The sequence below is a fragment of the Odontesthes bonariensis genome, chromosome 9, assembly GCF_027942865.1.
Source record: "Odontesthes bonariensis isolate fOdoBon6 chromosome 9, fOdoBon6.hap1, whole genome shotgun sequence".
In the NCBI taxonomy this organism is placed as follows: domain Eukaryota; kingdom Metazoa; phylum Chordata; class Actinopteri; order Atheriniformes; family Atherinopsidae; genus Odontesthes; species Odontesthes bonariensis.
The window spans coordinates 3,835,519-3,858,817 of record NC_134514.1 but is presented as its reverse complement, the minus strand read 5'-3'; the positions used below and the strand labels follow the sequence as shown (position 1 = coordinate 3,858,817).

Here is a 23,299-nt window from a genome sequence, read left to right as displayed (position 1 = left end):
TGTTTCTGAAAAGCTCAACAATTTTCTCATAGCGAACAATGTAGTAGTCTGCTCTGGCTTTTTCCTGTTGACTACTGCTTGATCCACGTGGACTATTGGTACTTGAGACAGCATCGTCATCAGAGGGATGATATGTTATATCCTTCTCCCCCACTCTTGTGCTTACAGATGTTACTAAAGTAAATGATAAGTCAGTATTGTTGCACGTTTTGATTGGAGATGGAAGTGGTGAAGAAGATCGCACCGGTAACTTGTCATCCAGTAACTTGTCCTCGGTTTGTGTTGCAGCATCCCGATATTTAGTTGGAGGAGGAACTCGGCAATAAGAATGAAATGACAGGCTTGATGAGGAACAACTTCTTGGAGTAGAAATACAGCTGGGCCAATCCTGAAGTGTAGTGTCCTGCATACAGCTGCATTCAGGTGTGTTAGGTGGTGAGAGTGCAGCTGCATCAAGGAGCTGCAAGAATGGACAACAAAAATTAGTTTGGTAGTTCTCTATTTTTTTTTTTTTTCAGAAAAAAAAACATGCAGCAAAAATGAAGCAACAGGATAAAAAAATAAACAGACCAAAAAGATAGGAGCCATGAAGTCAACATACCAGGCTTGTTCAGAAAAAAAAAAAAGCTATTAGCAGAGGTCTCAGTCAATATTCACACAAAATACACCGTTATTATAAGTAGGCTATGGTTTACGTACCTTTCCATGATCAGACGACTCTCCTGCCCTTTTAGCACCAAAAATGGTGGGTACAGCATCCTGAAGTGTAGTGTCCTGCATACAGCTGGGTTCAGGTGTGTTAGGTGGTGGGAGTGCAGCTGCATCAAGGGTGTGACTTGGCTGATCGTGAACTACATCCAGATCTGGAGATGGAGTGTGGCGCTGTTGTACATCTGGAGATGGTGCAGGCTTGGGCTTGAGTACAGGTGACCTTGTAAGCATACGCAACTCCTGAATGAGCTGCAAGAATGGACAACAAAAAAAGTTATAATCTGGCAAATTTTAACATCTGACACACCCACACAACAGCTCGCTAGCTGATGTATTGACACCATTTGACACATAACAACTTGCTAGCATTGCTAACTACCGAACCTAGTTAGCGTTGCTAGCTAGTACACTATGTTAGCTAGACAAAATGAGCCACCTACAAGTTTTTGACATGTATGTTGCAACTAGACCTATAGGTTAAAGCGACAATCCGGAATTTTCGACATTGGACCTCATTTCCGAGTCAACCAGAGTGTAAGAAATGTGTACAGATGTTTTATTTTTTTTTTTCCTTCCATGCAGCCCTTGTGAAACCACTGGTCGCTGTTGCTAAGCTAGCGCAAGTGATCGACTTTTGGTAGCCTGCCACAAGAAAACAGTCTTGCCCAATTCAATAAACACTCAAAGCACATCAATTGTCTTGCCAGGCTATCAATGCAAATATCTACGTTGATAGAGTGATTTAGGGAGTAAAACCAACCTTACAATTGTATTTTATCACCCGCAGCCATTCGTGCTTCCTGGTTTGAAAGTTTGGCAGCCGCGGACTAATATCTAGCACCAATCTTACCGGCTCTAAAATTCCTGAGTGTAAACTAAGAAAATCTTTGATAACACTAGCCGTGAAATCCATCAATTAGCAGAGGTCTCAGTCAATAGTCACACAAAATACACCGTTATTATGAGTAGGCTATGGTTTACGTACCTTTCCATGATCAGACGACTGTCCTGCCCTTTTAGCACCAAAAATGGTGGGTACAGCATCATCAGAAAGAAGTTTTGCAGGACGCTTTCCTTGGAAATATTTTGCCTTCATATTATCCGAACTGCAATCAGAGGCAAAGTGCTCGGTGCACACACATGCAGGATAGTGGGTGTTGTTCACAGCACGAATTCGGTCAGTTGACCACCCGGGTTGCAGGTGACTCTCCACCGCGGTTAGCCATCTTTCAAACCTGACCTCATCCTGTGGGAACCGGTGGTAGGTTATACCTTTCCCCCTCGTCTTGGATGGGTGATTTTTGCAGACGCAACAAGTCGGCATGGCGCCGTCAAACGTATTTAGGACTAGTATTGACCTAGCAGTGCACACCAAGAAGGATATCAGAGGAACCGCAGCAGGTTCGCACACTCCCGCCACACAAGTAGGATTTTATTTCCGCTGCACAAGTAGAATTGCATTTCTGACGTAAAATATGCCCGGATGTGGCTGAACATGGCTGCGCCCATGGCCAGAAGTGAAAAAATCTGGGAGCGCAAGGTTATGGGTTGAATAATGTAAAACAGTGTGAGAAATCGATTTTGGGGGACAGGTGTCAGGGAAAATAGGAAAATTTAAATTTTCCGACGTTTTCCTTTAAATGATGATTAAAACTCAAATGCAGATGATCTGTTATTGTGTAAGCTGTGACCACATGTAAAAAAAAGAATCATACCTTTACTTCCAAACTATCTGGAGTCCATCGTTCTACAGAGAGAAAGATTATTCACAAGTTGAAAACATTCAGGACAGCTGTCAATCTTCCCAGGAGTGGACGTCCCAGTAAGGTCACCCCAAGGTCAGAAACCCAAGAGCTACATCTCAGACTCTGCAGGCCTCAGTTAGCATGTTAAAGGTTAAAGGTCACCCCAAGGTCAGAAACCCAAGAGCTACATCTCAGACTCTGCAGGCCTCAGTTAGCATGTTAAAGGTTAAAGGTCACCCCAAGGTCAGAAACCCAAGAGCTACATCTCAGACTCTGCAGGCCTCAGTTAGCATGTTAAAGGTTAAAGTTCATGGCAGCCCAGTTAGAAAAAGACTAAACAAGTATGGCTTGTTTGGAAGGGTCTGACTCTAAATAACAATCCTCCTGAGCAGCTGGTATGAACCAACTCTGGAGTTTAAATCTAGTAAATTTCAATGAGGATCACAGCGGCTATAGGAGCTATTTGTTAAGTTAGTTTTTGTTCTTTGGTTCTAGTTGTAAATTCAATTTGCTAATTATGAGTAACTTTATTTTATTAATTTCAGTGCTTTATTTAGATTAGATTTTTTTGCTAGTTATTTGTTCAGGATATTTTGGTAATTGGGTCACACTGGGCACCTGGAGTTATTTGTGTAGGTAGGCACCTGGAGTACCAGCATGCACCTGGGTGGGCCAATGTGTTTTTTACCAGGGAAAAGGAGAGAGCAGCATGGTTTTCTTTGTTCTTTTCAAATGAATCATCAGAAAAAGCAAGAATTCAGCTTGGACATTCATCTTCTTTGACCTGCGTTAAACCACATCCCCCATGGTGCATCAGTGGCCTTTTGATTGTGTTTGGTTTAAGTTTAATTCTTTTTTTTATGGACAAATGGCCAATACAGCTGCCATTTATAAGATTAGCTGACTCTGTCATACAAGAATATTACTTTTAAGCAATGTAGAATAGAACTCTATGGCTCAGCTGACAGTTTGTGGTGTTGGTTACGGAGGGTACAGCAGCAGGACGACTCAAACACGACATCTTTCCACACGTCTTATCCCGTCTCCACACTCTGGTTGTGTTACTGCATTCTAACTCTGTTAAACTTTTAACAGACGTAGATGGCTGCAGCCCTCCAGCTACGGGAGGGTTTGCTAAATGATGGGCGGGCTTGTAATCAAAGCCATCTGAACACATTTTCCATGAACAATTATAACACAGTCAGTCTGCCTTTTCATGCCTGAACCCACCTGAGCCCCCCGGGTCGGCCCACAGGTTATATCACCGTGATGCACGGCAGACATGAGCTTTATCATGCTGCATGTTGTGTGTTGTAGCGTCTTCTGCATATGAAAGGTCTGCAGAGTGGAGTCTGTCATGTGCTCTCTGCTCAGAGCTCCAAACGAAGAAGGAAAAGAGATGACCGGAGCAAACCGGCCTCTGATGGAGGTTGTGACATCAATTGAAGGAGAGCGAACGAGGTGGTGTTGTCGCTCAGATCCGGACCTTTGGCGAATAAATGTCTTCTCTCATCAGCACCAGAAACTGCTCTGCTCTTCACGCTCTCTTTCTCTCTGTGTTTTCATGTCAAATGTATTTAAAGAGCTGCATTATTATCGGCTAATAATAAGACTTTATTGGTGTGTGTCAGTCTGCGGGCGTCTCTTATTCATACCTCATTGGCTGTCACAGTGAGACGAGGACTTATTCAGCCAATTAAGTCGGAGCAACACGGGAGTGAAAAGACCTGCCGTGTAAGCTGTTGCTGTCTATCTAAATGTCACGGGCCGCAATCAATGGCCCTGATACAGCGAGAGGAAGGTGAGAGCACATCTGCTGTGTGATTGCACGACAATAAGTCATCGTATTATTGACTTCTGTCCCAGCAACAAAGCTGGAAGGATGCTGCAGCCATGCAGCTGCTTGATGGGAAGTTAAGTTGATGATTGAGTATGAGACAGAGATGGGACCAAGTCACACATGTGCAAGTCTCAAGTAAGTCCCAAGTAACTTTTTCTTGTGCAAGTCAAATCAATCCTGTAATAGGTCAAAGTCAAGTCACCTTATTATTGAAAATACCTTCAGAATCTGATCTTAATAAAGTGAAAAGACAAGATATAAGTAACTGTCAGTAAACATCATTGGCCAATGTGTCCAACCTGTCCACCCCGTAGCTAACGTTAGCTAACTACCGACTAGGCTAACAGGATAATATTAGCTAATTTGACAAGCACTTACTGGTCAGAATGGATCTTCAGATGACGAACAAAGTTGGAAGTTGTCGTCTGGCTGTCTGAGATGTTGATGCCGCATGTCTTGCTCTGAGCTGTTCGTCTTTTGCCGTCAAAATGGTAATTACGAAAGCCGAAGACAACGACTCTCGGTCCCGCTGACATGTTGATCCTGCGCTCCTAATCGATATTATTTTTTTAATTATTAATTTTATATTCAAACTGAAAACATGAACTGAATAACTCTCAAGTCATTCAAGTCATCGTGTCTCAAGTCAAGACAAGTCCCGAGTCTTTAACTTCCAAGTCCGAGTCGAGTCTCAAGTCTTTTCTTTTTTGTCAAGTCAAGTAACAAGTCATCAAAACAGCGACTCGAGTCGACTCGAGTCCGAGTCACAGCGACTCGAGTCCCCATCTGTGGTATGAGACGTGTGAAGTTTGTGAGCAGGTTTAAAAGCATCTGAGACTGAAACAACCCCGATCTGTCATCACGTCCTGATTAAAACGTTGTGGTCACTGTGGTTCTCTGCATGCAGCAGCACTCTGTGAAACTGCAGGGATGCTTTCAGAGGAAGAAGGAAGCGAGAAAGTTCTGCTCAAATCTCTACCAATGCTGATTAGATTTTTAGTAGGGCTGGGCAAGTTAACTCGTTAATTATTTAACACCGATAAATATTTTATCGCGCATTAACGCAGGTTTTATTTTTATTTATTTATTTCTTTTTTTTATTAAAATAAATAAATTTGGGAGGGGCTTTTGTGCCTTTCATGGAAAGTTCAGAGAGACAGGAAACAGGCGGCAGAGAGAGGGGGAACGACACCCAGCACAGGGCCGTTCGATGTGGGACTCAAACCCACTACGCCACAGATCACCCCAGTTTTATTATTTATTTTATTATTGTAAAAGTCTGCTGCTCACAGGCTTTTATTTTGTAAAAGTCTGTTGCTGTCTGCTGTTGAACCGGAAAAGAAAGTAATCGGCGCATCCACCAAACATGGAGAAGGGTACGGAACTTTTACTCGGCCATTTTCATTTTAAAGTTCTTCCAGACGGCGGAGTCGACAGAACCAAAGTCATCTGTAAACACAGCCAAGTGGAATTGTCTTCTCAGCGTAGTAGTTCCAGTCTAATGGCCCTGTCACACTGTTGCGTATGAGAGAAGCGTATGAAAATTAATAATATAATTTTCATACGCACGAAAAGTCCTTGAAAATAAAGAATGACTAGCGTATGAGTAGCATATGAACTGCGCATGCCCAGCGTACGTTTCAACGCGCCTATATCAGCAGCCTTTCCACATTGCTCCATTATTGCAGTAGACGACGCGCTATCAACATCTCTCGAGACATTCATCTCGATCATGCCTCCCAAGCAGCAATCGTCGTTTGCCCGGGCCCTGGGCCGAGGAAAAGGCAAAAAAACACAAGAATCATTCTCACCCAAACCTGCTGAAATGCCTGATGCACCTGCGGCTGATGAGTTACATGCTTCTGAGCGATCAAGATCCCCAACTCCTCCTCCTGACCGCTCCCGTGAATCGTCGGTTGCCTCAGATATGTCAGACGGGCGGAGGCTATAAATACGCTAGCTGTACGGTACACCTTCATGCCAATGTATGCCCACTTATGTCCAGCTTCTCGACCTATCAGTAACGTACCTATATCGTACCTCTAGCGTATTCAGCGTATGCCTAGCGTATGCTTAGCGTATTAACCATACGCACAAAAGTTTTGAGCATGTTCAAAAATTTATTTCTACCTCAGCGTATGCCAACGTATGCCAGCGTGCTTGAAACGTATACAACCTATGCCGAACGTTCCCCTGGCGTATGTCAGCGTATACCAGCCTATGAGTGATAATTTTCATACGCAACTCATATGCTTCTCTCATACGCAACAGTGTGACAGGGCCATTAAATATCACTTAAAGGCAAAACACACAACTGATAGCAGCAAGTCATTCAAGGAAACAGACAGTGGAGCGAGGCTTCTACATAAAAACTACAGAAAGATGCTGATGTTAAAAGTGTGTTTGCACAACAAATGTTATGGCACTTTCATTCATATGGCAGCACATTTAAAATAAAACTAAATGCTTAAAGCTATACACTACTTTTGGATTCATTTTTGGATTTTGCGTACAAATGCGATTAATCGTGATTAATCAGGGAAATCATGTGATTAATTAGATTAAACATTTTAATCGTTGCCCAGCCCTTGTTTTTAGATTAAATCTGTTCGTCACTTTATAAAAAGGAAACTGCTTGTGTGTGAACTACGTTGTGCTTTTCAGGACAGAATTCAGGCCAGAGCAGGACAAGATTCGAGAAATTCTGGAGCTTCCCTCATATCTCTGTATATTGTCGGGACAATTGGAAATCAGTGCATCGGTTTATTGAAAAACTGTTGCGGCACTTTCCCCTGCAGGGAGTCGCACCCGAATAGTTCTGTGATTAGAAATTCTTATTTCCCACCGAAAGGGTCCATCTTCACTTAATTTCCTTTATTCAATATTGTTGTATCCATTATCGCTGCATCGAATGTCCTTCAGGTAATAGAGCGATATTAAACCTATATGCAGACACATCTGAGACTCATACAATATTCCGTCCTCAATCTAATGATATTGCACATCTCATATTCCTGTTAGTTTTCCCCGGGAGCCGTGGAAATGTCAAACTCAATATAATACTTACGGGTGAAACTCTTTGAATCGATTACAGAATGAAGTTGAAATGTTTCATTCAACAATGAACACGGGGAGCAGATGATAGAAAAGATGGCAGGAATGCAGAGAGTAGAAGATTTTACAGAGAAGGTGTCACAGTTGGTGGAGTGCGAGGCGTGGAAGGACACGGATGCAGAGGTAAAAAGCAAACTGATTTATTACTTAAAAAAACAAAGTTAACATAAAGCGCAGCTGAGAAGGATGACAAAAACTAAACTATGACGACAAAACATGAGACCAAACAAAACAAAGAACATAACTTTGAAATACATGAAAATACTTAGCTTGGTTTAACTTGGCGTGGCGTGGCGTGAAGGGTGGATGGTGAATGGATTTCACAAGACTGCGGGGAACCAGGAAACTAAATACTGAGGGAACTGATGAGTGAATGGATGCAGCTGAGAGAATCGAACAGACGAAGTGAATGAACTAATGATCTGAACATGGGGACTGGGGAAACAGAAACTGTGAGGAAAACAAGGCAAAACTTAAAAACTAAGACATGACATAACCTAAAACATGATAAAACACAAACTGACCACAGTAGTTTAAATGTAAATGTTATTCAGAGGTAGAACTGTAGCTCTGGCCACGATGCCGGTTTCCTCCTCTGATAAGGCTTTTGGAAAATGAGTCCATGTAACCCTGGAACACACTGTCTGCATTATAAGCTTGTTTGCCTGACAGCGGCTCAGCCAGCAGGCTCGGCACCTCGGCGTCAGCTTATCTGAGCTCGGTCATGACATCTGCAGTGTAGCTGCTGCTGCTGCACATCAGCACGCTGCACTATCACCTCACCGTTTGGATTATGTAGCCACATATTCACCTTTATTACACTTAAATGTTTGAAGGACACGTTGCGACACGCTGCTGCTTTAAAATGAATGTTGGTGGCTCCACAGTTTCTTGTTTCAGGCAGAGTTCAGGGCAGAACAAGTTGGCTGGGGTGGGAAAAAGGAACTTTTGGGAAAGGGTAGAAACCTGAGTGGGTTTAAATAGGATGGGAGCCAATATTACAGTTAAAAAAATTCAGCTAATTCAGTGTATTCCTGTCCAGGCAGAATTCCTCTGAGGAAGTCTAATAAACGAAGGAATAAACAAACCAGCACAGCAGTCTGATTCGGTGGCCGACGAGCTGAAAAATCAATTAATCAATGAAAATTATCCACAGCTTAAAAAACGCTGGAAAGTCATCATATTTCTGCTTTCTAAAAACTGATATTTGATGTCAAATTTACAAATAATTCAGAGCGATTCGATTTATTTTCACACATTTGAGAGTTTTTAATTGAAATGAAGAAGGGTGTTTATGCTTCAATATTCAACTGAACTAATTCAACATTTTAGCTCTTTATTTGTGTGATTATAAATGTGGATTTTGGGATTTTGGCAGTTAAGCTGGCCTGTGTTTTAATGACTCTGTCGGCCATATTTAAGGTTTTCTTAAATGCCAGCTTGTTAATGAGGTGGTCAGTGGTTTGACCTTCTTGTTTGGTCAGCGTTCAGCTGTGAAGAAGTTCTACTGTATGGTTTAATGAGCCTGAGTGTAGCTTGGGGAGTTCTAGCCCAGAAAAGGTTAAAGACTCCTGATCCAGTGGAGCTGATAGGTACCATTAGACTTTTAATGAGTCCCACACTTCCCTGTCTCGTGGCTTCAAAAAGAGGCTTATTAGGATCCTCTGAGAGAAGACTGCTCTGGGTTTTAGTTGTTTTTTGGTCATCGTCACCCACGCTGACACAGATGTGACCCAAACATCTGCAAGCGCCACAGTATTTGGAGCCTGGAGTTTAGAATAGAATAGAAAATAGAGTAGAAAAATACTTTATTCATCCCCCAATGGGGGAAATTCAAATTTGTCAAGTAGCTCAAATAAATAAATAAATAAATATTTACAATGATTGTATATTAACAACAACAATAATAATACCAATTCTAGTAAAATATTCTTGTTTATAATTATAAAAAATTATATAAATATATAAATAAATATATAAATTGTATAAAATTCTAGTTTATAAGTGAACCCCTAACTGGCACACAAATTGAACAAATGTTTTCATGACTGGAGCATGAGACATTGTTTGTCCTCAACTCTTAGAACTCTTTCAGCAAGAAAGTTTTTGTTCAGCAGGTGTTTTACGACTGAAAATCCCAACAGGTTGGGACGGTTAGCTCAGAAATACTTAAATTTACCTGCAGATGGTATGAGCTAAAGATATTTCATGCTTTAGCTCATCAACTTGATTTTAGTTGGTCATATACATTGAACTTTTTTGCATCAATGCTGCCATCACAGAAGTGGAAATGAGCTTTGCTCATTGGGGCCCTGATCCGAGCCCCTCCCATCCCAGGTTAACATCAGGCTAACACCAGGCTAACACCAGGCTAACATCAGGCTAACATCAGGCTAACACCAGGCTAACACCAGGCTAACATCAGGCTAACACCAGGCTAACACCAGGCTAACATCAGGCTAACATCAGGCTAAGATCAGGCTAACATCAGGCTAAGATCAGGCTAACACCAGGCTAACGTCAGGCTAACGTCAGGCTAACATCAGGCTAACATCAGGCTTCTTCTCTGCACAGTAAAGTCTGTGAATGGAAGTCTGGATCGTGGTGCTGGACAAAGGTTTCCCACAGTAATCCCTCGTCCGTGTGCTTCTATCAGCTGCTGATGAACGAGGGGTCAGAGGTCAGGGGGGTCCAGCTTAGGCTCGCTCCCTGAAACTCCTCCAGATTCCCTGAATGCTTTCATGATATTCTGCTCTGCAGAGGGAGAAACATGCAGATCCCTTCCAGTCTTTCTCTGAGGAACGTTGTTTTAAACACATTTGTGGACAAACTGGAGATCCTCTGAACATCTCTGCCTGAAATATCATTTATTATATGTGCTCTCGCTTGCTTGTGCCAGTTAAAAAAACAGGCGGTGCCATTTTGCACCAGCAGTAGGTGAGCAATGGAGCGCCGGTTAATTCCTGAAAGAAGAACAGTGCAGTGATTGAGTGATTACAGACGCATGCGTCCCTGTTTTAAGGTTTTTTTTAGACAGAACGGGCTGGATTTGAGGGGAAAAGAAACTGGAAAGTCGCTGCAGGGGGTCCCGCTGGTGCTGTTCGGTCTAAACAACATAACTTCAGTCTAGTGCTCATAAATATTATAAAAAATGTTGTGGCATCCATCTCCTGATCATAAGGCAGTCCAGGAGCATCTTGGTGCGAGTTTTTCTCTCTTTAGTGTTCACATATCTGTGCATAAGTTTGTCCTCGCACTCATGCATGACTGTGCAGATTGTGTGTGTGTTTCAGCATTAGGCAGCTATGAATAAGGCCTTAAGAGTTGGAGCATGAAAACAAGTTTGATTTGCCTGATTTAACAATAATAACTCTTCGGGAAGTCCACTGACAACAAGCTCAGCAGCAGAGAGACGAGGGAGGCTTTCTTATAGAGGGAGCGATCATAGAAGGGCTCCTGCTGTTATCTTCACCACTCACGCATCACAGGAAATATCTATTCTGGGGCCAAACGCCACATTAAGTGACTGACAGTATGAATTATTTATTTAAAATATGGCGTCTTTAGAGTACAGTACAGTGATTGATGCACATGTCTTTCATTTTACTCAGAAGCAGAAGCTTCTTTGTTCTTCCCTGTTTTGGGTAAAACCTCCATGATTAAAGCTGCAGTCTGCTGGATTTGTTGTTGTCATACGTAAAGTCCTACTTTTTGGCATTTTAAGAGTTTACATGATCTATCAGAACGCTTGAAGTTGAAAACGGTGACCTGCGTAGTCGCAAAATGCAAGAAATGCTTATTTTTTAACCGAAAAATAAAAAGTTATTCAACTTCCTGTCCCGCCCCATCAAAACACATGAGAACTCGTGCACGTCTATGTGCACGCCAGATGCACGTACACGACTCCTCATTCATCAACTCACCTGTCATTTGCGATCATGGAAGACACAGTAAGTAGACTAGCCCGTAATGAAGTTCAATAGTCCAGATAAATAAGCGTGGGGACGAGCCTACCTTGTATCGCGCGTGCACAATCGGTGATTGACAGGCAACAGAGCCCAGCTCGTAACCTGATTGGTTACCTTTTACCAGTCCGGTATGCAATTTTGTAAACAAACCTGCTGGCTTTGGAGGGACCTAGCGGGACATATAGGGGACCTAGAGAACTCATTTTTTTTGTATTGGGGTATTTAATGTACTACTTTCAGAATCCCCGGACAGTTCCAGGCGATATGCTTGAAAAAGAGTTGCAGACTGCAGCTTTAAGCATTTATTCTCCTGAAACTTGTTCCCTGGGTTGTAATAGCACCTGGGGTTATTTTTCTACAAATCTGCAGCGTCTGGAGGAAAAGTGTAAATTGCCTTCCACATTCTGCTCAGTCCTCATGGTGCTAATCCTGTAAGGAAACACTGCAGTTTCAGCTGTAATTTGTTTGCTTGCAGATCCCCCCCCCTCTCTTATTGTTGTGCTCTGGTCATCATTCAAAAGAGGAAGCGGAGACAGAAAAGTTTCCAACAGAGTTTAACTTTGTGGTGAATATATTCAAAGCAAAGATTTGGAACCAACGCATGCAATTTATTTAGTAATTTATTATTATTATAATTATTACTATTAGTTAGTAGTAGTATTTTTATTAGAATTGGTATTATTATTGTTGATGTTAATATACAATCATTGTAAACATCAATAATTGTAATAATTTTTTGGAGCTACTAATTTGAATTTCCCCCATTGGGGGATGAATAAAGTATTTTTTCTATTCTATTATGTTTATTGCACATTTTGTTAATTTACAAACAGTGAACAACATAGAACAAGAATAAACAGTACATACTAGAAAAAAAACAACGATAATAATAGCAATAATAATTATTCCAATAAAACTAATAAATAAATAACTGGAAGAAAAAAAAAAAAAGGAACGTTTATAACCACAAAACAAAATATCATTGCTTGTGTAAGAATCATGGTGGTAGGGAGATGAATAAATGAAAAATATGTGAATAAATAAATGCGTATATCATTATATCAACAACACGTACATACATGTGAAGGTCTAAATGTGTATACTAAATCAAGATAGTATGAAAAGATGGATAAATCTTTATTCCAGCCATCTACTTCAATGTAATTTTTCTCAAGGAAATTACAGAAAACCTTCCAGATTTTCCAAAACCTGTCAAGCTTATTATTTTTTGGGGTGTGGCTCGTCTTTTTTAAAGCCAAGTAAAAAAAACATCCCTGTTAACCATTGCAAAGTAGTAAGGTTTATCCCTTTTCCATGAACAGGCTGTACATCTTTTAGCTCCCAGAAAATAAATATTGAGTAAGGATTTTTCATCCGGCGTGCTGTTTAAGTGGCGCCGCCTCCACTCAGGGCACCACTGATGCAGCAATGCTGTGGACCCAGTCTTACCTTCACTTTGACGTTGATGGGGAAATTAATCTCTGACTCTGCAAAACTTTCGTCAACCAGATATTTACAAATGCAGAGCCGACCATCCACTGGGTCCTGATACATTTATTACAATGTAATTGCATCTTTAATGTTACAGTCAGCTCAGATTCACATCAGTTTATCTACACATCACCGCAGAAAACCATTTAATGACAAGCTGCTCACACTTTTCTTCAGGACATCGAACATCAGTAACCTGTTTGAATTTAAAAAGGTGTGTTCTGTTAGCATCTTCCCGAAAGATTCGGAGAGGGAGAGTCGTGCCTTCATAACGTATTCTCTCCATTTTCTGTCATTCTTTGTACGTGGGCTTAAATCTTTGGACTGTTCAACGCTGGCAGTGTTGCGCTTCCTCCGCTGGCTTCCTGTTTGCCAGAGGATATTTTGTTAACTTTTAAATGCTTTAATGAACAAGCTTCACTTTACTGAGCTGACCTGCTCGTCATACCCCAGCCAAAGACCTTTGGTCAGCCAACCAGCAGCTCCTTGATGTGCCAAAAACCGGACTAAAAGTGCACAGCTCACCTCCTTATATTCAATCTGCTCCCACTGTTGAGCAATTCAAATCATGGCTTAAAAAGCATCTCTTTCTCTTGGCTGTCGTTTTGAGTTGAGAGATTTCATCCTCCTCGCAGATTTGACTGAATTAAAGTGACTTCACAAACATCTTGGTAAAACAAGTCAATATTATATTTACTAAGCTGTTCCAAAAAATAAGGGAAAATATAGAATTCAAGATTCATTTAAAAGTTATTGGAACTTGATTTTTGGACAAAAGACAACCCCAGTGAAGGAGGCTGAAAACATCTGGAGAACCAGGTCAACACGAACACATTTAATACAAATAATTCCTCATCATAAAAGTATGATAACATCACACAATTAAATGTGCATGTGCAAAATAATCTCTGTCCATTTGGAAAGTATTTGAACATGAAAGCAAAACGAAAACAAAAAGAATGGATGCATCGTGCTAGCATGTTACGTTTTACTAGCATCTCGTAAAACATAGCATGCTAGCAAACATAGCTTGCTATGTTTTACTGCATGTTAACGCAGATCTTTGAATAAAACAGTAATACAACATTAAACTGAATAATAGTATTTCTACATTATAACACACAGCTGAGATGGCCTGGTTAAAAAGAAATAACAACCGACTGGATGCTAACTGGTAAACACATTAGCCCAAATGCTAAATGTTCCCTGTAAATGTGTCACTTCTGGATAAATGTGTGCAGATCCAGTTTTCATCCTCCTGTTTTTTTATTAAATAATTGGTCTTCTTCCCCCCGATCCCCCAGCTGTCATGAACATATTAAGTGAGCAACCCAATCGAACCGCAGTTGTGAACTGGGTTCCACTCTTTGGCATTCCATGACGTTCAATAGTCTGCCTCCCTGCCGCTCTCACCGCTCACCTTTGTGCCTTTAAAGGTGTTGTTGAGGCCAGATCGATGGCTTTGTGCAACAGGACAGAGATGAGTTGAAAATATTCACAGCCACTATCGATCAGCCGTGCCCAACAAACAGTGGCAACAGCAGCGTCTGCCCATGGCATGCTGGGTTATTTTTATTCTGCCTGAGACAAAACAGGGTGAAGGGGGAGGTGGAGGGGGAGATGGAGTAGGCTAATGTGGCAAATATAGTAGGAAAACAGTCTGTTATGAAGCAGTATTAACCCCGAGCCTGGAGCTGCATGCACACATCCGTGCATTTAAACACACACGTGTTATAAGACACTGAGAAAGAGGCCCAACATGCAGACTGTGGCAAGTGTGAAGCATCAACAATGACCTTAATATCAGGACTGACTCACATTCAGGCTCGACCTCTTCATCCTAAAGACCTCCTGAAAGTGTCTATCTTAAATATACAGGATGGATGACAGTGCCTGCTAACTGAGGGAGGGGGAGCGGGAAAGTGGGCCAAGGAGAAAGGCACCGAAGCACCATTTATCTGACAGATAAGCGTCCGTAAAATAGTTTGGGTTTTCATTATCACAGAAACTAATGAGTGAAAGCCTGCTGAGCTGTGCACACTCCTGACAGATCGGATTTTTGTATGTCTCATACAGGTGAAAGTGACACTTCATCACAAACTGAAACGTTGACTCTGTGCTGCCTTATTTCTGGAGTCTGACACAGAAAGCATCCTCTGAGATTAAGTTTGTGGAAAAAGGCCCGACACGTCCGACATGTCGGACTAAAATCAGGTTGTTTAATACCAGAAACACTTGGCCGGTAAGCCAACAAAGCAGATATTTCTGTTCGACACGTCCAGATTACAATTAACTCAGGCTGTGTTTGAAACTACATACTACATACTACATACTACATACAGCATACTACATACTGCATACTACATACTGCATACTACATACTGCATACTACATACTGCATACTACATACTGCATACTACATACTACATACTACATACAGCATACTACATACAGCATACTACATACAGCATACTACATACTGCATACTACATACTACATACTACATACAGCATACTACATACAGCATACTACATACAGCATACTACATACTACATACTACATACTACATACTACATACAGCATACTACATACTACATACTACATACTACATACTACATACTACATACAGCATACTACATACTACATACTACATACTACATACTACATACAGCATACTACATACTGCATACTACATACTGCATACTACATACTGCATACTACATACTACATACTACATACAGCATACTACATACAGCATACTACATACAGCATACTACATACAGCATACTACATACTGCATACTACATACTACATACTACATACAGCATACTACATACAGCATACTACATACAGCATACTACATACTACATACTACATACTACATACTACATACAGCATACTACATACTACATACTACATACTACATACTACATACAGCATACTACATACTGCATACTACATACTGCATACTACATACTACATACTACATACAGCATACTACATACAGCATACTACATACAGCATACTACATACTGCATACTACATACTACATACTACATACAGCATACTACATACAGCATACTACATACAGCATACTACATACTACATACTACATACTACATACTGCATACTACATACTACATACAGCATACTACATACTGCATACTACATACTACATACTACATACTGCATACTACATACTACATACAGCATACTACGTACTGCATACTACATACTACATACAGCATACTACATACATCATACTACATACTGCATACTACATACTACATACAGCATACTACATACTACATCCTACATACAGCATACTACATACTGCATACTGCATACTACATACTACATACAGCATACTACATACTACATACAGCATACTACATACTACATCCTACATACAGCATACTACATACTGCATACTACATACAGCATACTATATACTGCATACAGCATACAGCATACTGCATACTACATACTACATACAACATACTATATACTGCATACAGCATACAGCATACTACATACTACATACAACATACTATATACTGCATACTACATACAGCATACTGCATACTACATACAGCATACTACATACAGCATACTACATACAGCATACTACATACAACATACTATATACTGCATACAGCATACAGCATACTGCATACTACATACTACATACAGCATACTGCATACTACATACAGCATACTACATACAGCATACTACATACTGCATACTACATACTACATACTACATACTGCATACTACATACTACATACAGCATACTACGTACTGCATACTACATACTACATACAGCATACTACATACATCATACTACATACTGCATACTACATACTACATACAGCATACTACATACTACATCCTACATACAGCATACTACATACTGCATACTGCATACTACATACTACATACAGCATACTACATACTACATACAGCATACTACATACTACATCCTACATACAGCATACTACATACTGCATACTACATACAGCATACTATATACTGCATACAGCATACAGCATACTGCATACTACATACTACATACAACATACTATATACTGCATACAGCATACAGCATACTACATACTACATACAACATACTATATACTGCATACTACATACAGCATACTGCATACTACATACAGCATACTACATACAGCATACTACATACTGCATACTACATACTACATACTACATACAGCATACTACATACAGCATACTACATACTACATACTACATACTACATACTGCATACTACATACTACATACAGCATACTACATACTGCATACTACATACTACATACTACATACTGCATACTACATACTACATACAGCATACTACGTACTGCATACTACATACTACATACAGCATACTACATACATCATACTACATACTGCATACTACATACTACATACAGCATACTACATACTACATCCTACATACAGCATACTACATACTGCATACTGCATACTACATACTACATACAGCATACTACATACTACATACAGCATACTACATACTACATCCTACATACAGCATACTACATACTGCATACTACATACAGCATACTATATACTGCATACAGCATACAGCATACTGCATACTACATACTACATACAACATACTATATACTGCATACAGCATACTACATACTACATACAACATACTATATACTGCATACTACATACAGCATACTGCATACTACATACAGCATACTACATACAGCATACTACATACAGCATACTACATACAACATACTATATACTGCATACAGCATACAGCATACTGCATACTACATACTACATACAGCATACTGCATACTACATACAGCATACTACATACAGCATACTACATACTGCATACTACATACTACATACTACATACTGCATACTACATACTACATACAGCATACTACGTACTGCATACTACATACTACATACAGCATACTACATACATCATACTACATACTGCATACTACATACAGCATACTACATACTACATCCTACATACAGCATACTACATACTGCATACTGCATACTACATACTACATACAGCATACTACATACTACATACAGCATACTACATACTACATCCTACATACAGCATACTACATACTGCATACTACATACAGCATACTATATACTGCATACAGCATACAGCATACTGCATACTACATACTACATACAACATACTATATACTGCATACAGCATACAGCATACTACATACTACATACAACATACTATATACTGCATACTACATACAGCATACTGCATACTACATACAGCATACTACATACAGCATACTACATACAGCATACTACATACAACATACTATATACTGCATACAGCATACAGCATACTGCATACTACATACTACATACAGCATACTGCATACTACATACAGCATACTACATACAGCATACTACATACAGCATACTACATACAGCATACTACATACAACATACTATATACTGCATACAGCATACAGCATACTGCATACTACATACTACATACAGCATACTGCATACTACATACTGCATACTACATACAGCATACTACATACAGCATACTACATACAGCATACTACATACAACATACTATATACTGCATACTACGTACTGCATACTACATACTACATACAGCATACTACATACATCATACTACATACTGCATACTACATACTACATACAGCATACTACATACTACATCCTACATACAGCATACTACATACTGCATACTGCATACTACATACTACATACAGCATACTACATACTACATACAGCATACTACATACTACATCCTACATACAGCATACTACATACTGCATACTACATACAGCATACTATATACTGCATACAGCATACAGCATACTGCATACTACATACTACATACAACATACTATATACTGCATACAGCATACAGCATACTACATACTACATACAACATACTATATACTGCATACTACATACAGCATACTGCATACTACATACAGCATACTACATACAGCATACTACATACAGCATACTACATACAACATACTATATACTGCATACAGCATACAGCATACTGCATACTACATACTACATACAGCATACTGCATACTACATACAGCATACTACATACAGCATACTACATACTGCATACTACATACTACATACTGCATACTACATACTACATACAGCATACTACGTACTGCATACTACATACTACATACAGCATACTACATACATCATACTACATACTGCATACTACATACTACATACAGCATACTACATACTACATCCTACATACAGCATACTACATACTGCATACTGCATACTACATACTACATACAGCATACTACATACTACATACAGCATACTACATACTACATCCTACATACAGCATACTACATACTGCATACTACATACAGCATACTATATACTGCATACAGCATACAGCATACTGCATACTACATACTACATACAACATACTATATACTGCATACAGCATACAGCATACTACATACTACATACAACATACTATATACTGCATACTACATACAGCATACTGCATACTACATACAGCATACTACATACAGCATACTACATACAGCATACTACATACAACCTACTATATACTGCATACAGCATACAGCATACTGCATACTACATACTACATACAGCATACTGCATACTACATACAGCATACTACATACAGCATACTACATACAGCATACTACATACAACATACTATATACTGCATACAGCATACAGCATACTGCATACTACATACTACATACAGCATACTGCATACTACATACTGCATACTACATACAGCATACTACATACAGCATACTACATACAGCATACTACATACAACATACTATATACTGCATACAGCATACAGCATACTGCATACTACATACTACATACAGCATACTGCATACTACATACTACATACTGCATACTACATACAGCATACTACATACTGCATACTACATACTACATACAGCATACTGCATACTACATACTACATACTGCATACTGCATACTACATACAGCATACTGCATACTACATACTACATACAGCATACTACATACAGCATACTACATACTGCATACTGCATACTACATACAGCATACTACATACAATATACTGCATACTGCATACTACATACTACATACAGCATACTACATACAACATACTACATACTGCATACAGCATACTACATACTACATACAGCATACTACATACTACCTACAGCCTACTACATACTACATACTACATACTACATACAGCATACTACATACTACATACTACATACAGCATACTACATACTACATACAGCATACAGCATACAGCATACTACATACTACATACTGCATACTGCATACTGCATACTACATACTGCATACTACATACTACATACAGCATACTACATACAGCATACTACATACTGCATACTGCATACTACATACAGCATACTACATACAGCATACTGCATACTGCATACTACATACTACATACAGCATACTACATACAACATACAGCATACTACATACTGCATACAGCATACTACATACTACATACAGCATACTACATACTGCATACAGCCTACTACATACTACATACTACATACAGCATACTACATACTACATACAGCATACTACATACTACATACAGCCTACTACATACTACATACTACATACTACATACAGCATACTACATACTACATACTGCATACTACATACTACATACAGCATACAGCATACTACATACTGCATATTGCATACTCATCGATCGGAAAGATCGGTAAGAAGAAAAGTAACCAGCTCATTGTAGCCTAATGTAGTGGAGTAAGTTTCGGAGGACAGTTTCTTCTGCACAAATCTACTCAAGTAAATGTAAAAAGTATAGAGATTTAAAACTACTCCTGGAAGAATAATGTTTTCAAAAACTTATTCAAGTAAATGTAACTCAGTTAGTGACTGACACTTTTGTTCTACTTGGTGAATAAGATGTGTCAGAGATGACTTCTCCGAGTCGTCACCTGGCTTGTGTTTGCTGTAGATCTAAAGCATCATCACATTTACAGAAGCTGAGGTGTCATGAAATTGGCAGCAAGCCGACGTTTTGCACGTCTCATTTAGACGGAGGCACAAGGATCTGAAGAGCCTCGTTTCCGTGTTGGCATTTGTAAACGCTGTTATGCACACAGATGAGTCACAGAAACTGTTGTTGAAAATGAAAGAGCAACCACTCAATAATGTGTGACTATTATCCACTTACTGCAGCCAATTTGCTGCGGAGATAATTTACCCAGAGTGCGCTGACAAAAGAAGCACCTGACATGGAGGGGAAGTTGATGAAGGGTGCATTTCTGCAGGAGAGAGTTGGACAGTGAGTCAGGACGGGGATGCAAAGGAAGACTCGGTAATGATGCAGCACGGTGGTGAGAGAGAGACACGAAGTGTCAGAGAGGACAAAGGAAGGCAGCAGAATGCTGAGGTCAGAGGGCAGAACGAGGCCGGCTCTGTAACACTCCACCCCGTCTGCGTCTGCCTCCTAATGGCTCTCAAGGGTTTTCCTCCTCACGCCGCACTCTGCCGTGTTGGTGCTGTCATTATGGCAAAATGGAAAAACGCTGAACTGGAGGAGTGAGGAGGAGGCTCGCAGAGCTGCAGACGGTGAACTCCTGAAACAGGACGGAGGCGTCGTGGACGTTCGGAGGCGAGTGGAACACGGCAGGAAACCAGAGGCAGGGGTGAACAGTGAACAGATACTACGGCACATCCTGCTGCTCCGCGGGAGCTCAGGGCCCCGGCAGGGATTTCTGCGTGATGTGCAGGAACTCCTTTATGAAGTGTGAACGCATTTGTATAATGCATGTACTTGGTGTAAACTGATGTGTACTGTGGGAAGATGCTGCATTTGTTTGAGAGCACAGTGATGCTTTTATCTGCTCTCACTCAGGATCTGGATACATCCAGCTGTTTCTGCCTCACTCAGTGGGGTCAAAAGGATCAGATTATTGTCTAAATTATAATCAGACTGAGTTATTAAGTGCATGTAGACGCCTTAATCTGACTAAGAACTGGATCGGATTATTGGCTAAATTACAATCAGACTGAGTTATTAAGTGCATGTAGACACCTTAATCTGACTAAGAACTGGATCGGATGGGATTCAGACCCCGAGATAACTGGGTTGAAAGTCACTCTAAACCTGCTTGTAGACGCTGAAGCACGTGGTGAATCAGACTTTGCGTTCTGCGCATGCTCCAGATGTTTTCCTGGGGTCGTGACCCGGAAGTCAAAGGAGACGATATTCCTGTTGCTGTCGCCGTCAGAAAGAAACAAACAACGCGATGGAGAATGCTCCGTTGGGCATCGAGTTTGTGCAACAAGCAGCTCATCACAGACCAAATGTAGAGGGACGTAGCTTCATCTGGCTCTGCGTTCTCCATCTTTCTCCAACTTCTGTTGCAGTTTTAAAAAATGAGGCCGGAAAAATGACAATTACAACTGGTTTCCCAACTGGGATGCAGCTTTAGTAACTATCGATCACGTGTCTGCTGTTATATCATAACTTCACATACTCGCTTCTCATCCAGCTTTGGTCCAGAAAAGAGAGTTTATTTGAGGATATTTTTCCCTTTGGACCTTTGGATAAGAGCATTATGTGTAATTAGTGTCCTTTCTGCTTTGCCTCGAGAAATAAACAGATAAAGTGTGGCTGAGGCCCAGTGATGAATAAGTTTCATGTCCAGGGGCTATCCAGGTACATCTGAGCAGCTTCAACCCACACAAACAGGAGATGAGCTGCTGACCCACAGGCCACCTCAGCTCAGGCTTAATTCATAACTTTAGCTCGCATAAGAGCTCTGACCTGGAGAGATGAGGAGTAACCTTCATGGAGAAGCTGGATCAGCTGCTCCAGAACCGCTAGTCTAAGTTTTTTACGTTTTTATTTAAAAGAATTAAATGATGCAGTCTTAAAAAAAGGGAGGAAATACAAGAAATGATGGAGAAAATGCCATTGTTACTAATTATCTAGGCTGTCAATATACCTGCACGTTTTCAAACGGTTGTTGATCGTCTCTGCGTTCTGCTGACATGATACTGATGTGCAGTTCTGCCTCTACATTTACATTATTGTACTAAAAGATTGATCCCGCCCCCATTCTTTTATATCTTCCTCCAAGTGTCCTGATCGGCAGTTCTGCAGCTTCCTGAAGCTCTTTCAGAGTTTCTCTTTGGACATTTTCTGCTTCTCCCTTCATCTTCAGTCCTTGTACCTGAGCATCTTCACAGAAATGTGTTTTTTATTTGTAAGCCACTTAACTCTGAGCTATGAACCATTCATCTGTGTCCACACAGAACACACAACTTTGCAGAGAAGCCACATGAGTTGCAC

At 40.3% G+C, this 23,299-nt stretch overlaps 1 protein-coding gene across 4 annotated transcripts in view; it reads left to right on the top strand.

The window, feature by feature from the left end:
- The window catches only part of LOC142387984 (leucine-rich repeat and fibronectin type III domain-containing protein 1-like protein), a 470,255-nt gene that overhangs the window by 122,147 nt on the left and 324,809 nt on the right, over window positions 1-23,299 (top strand). The gene's annotated exons all lie outside the window — the stretch shown is intronic.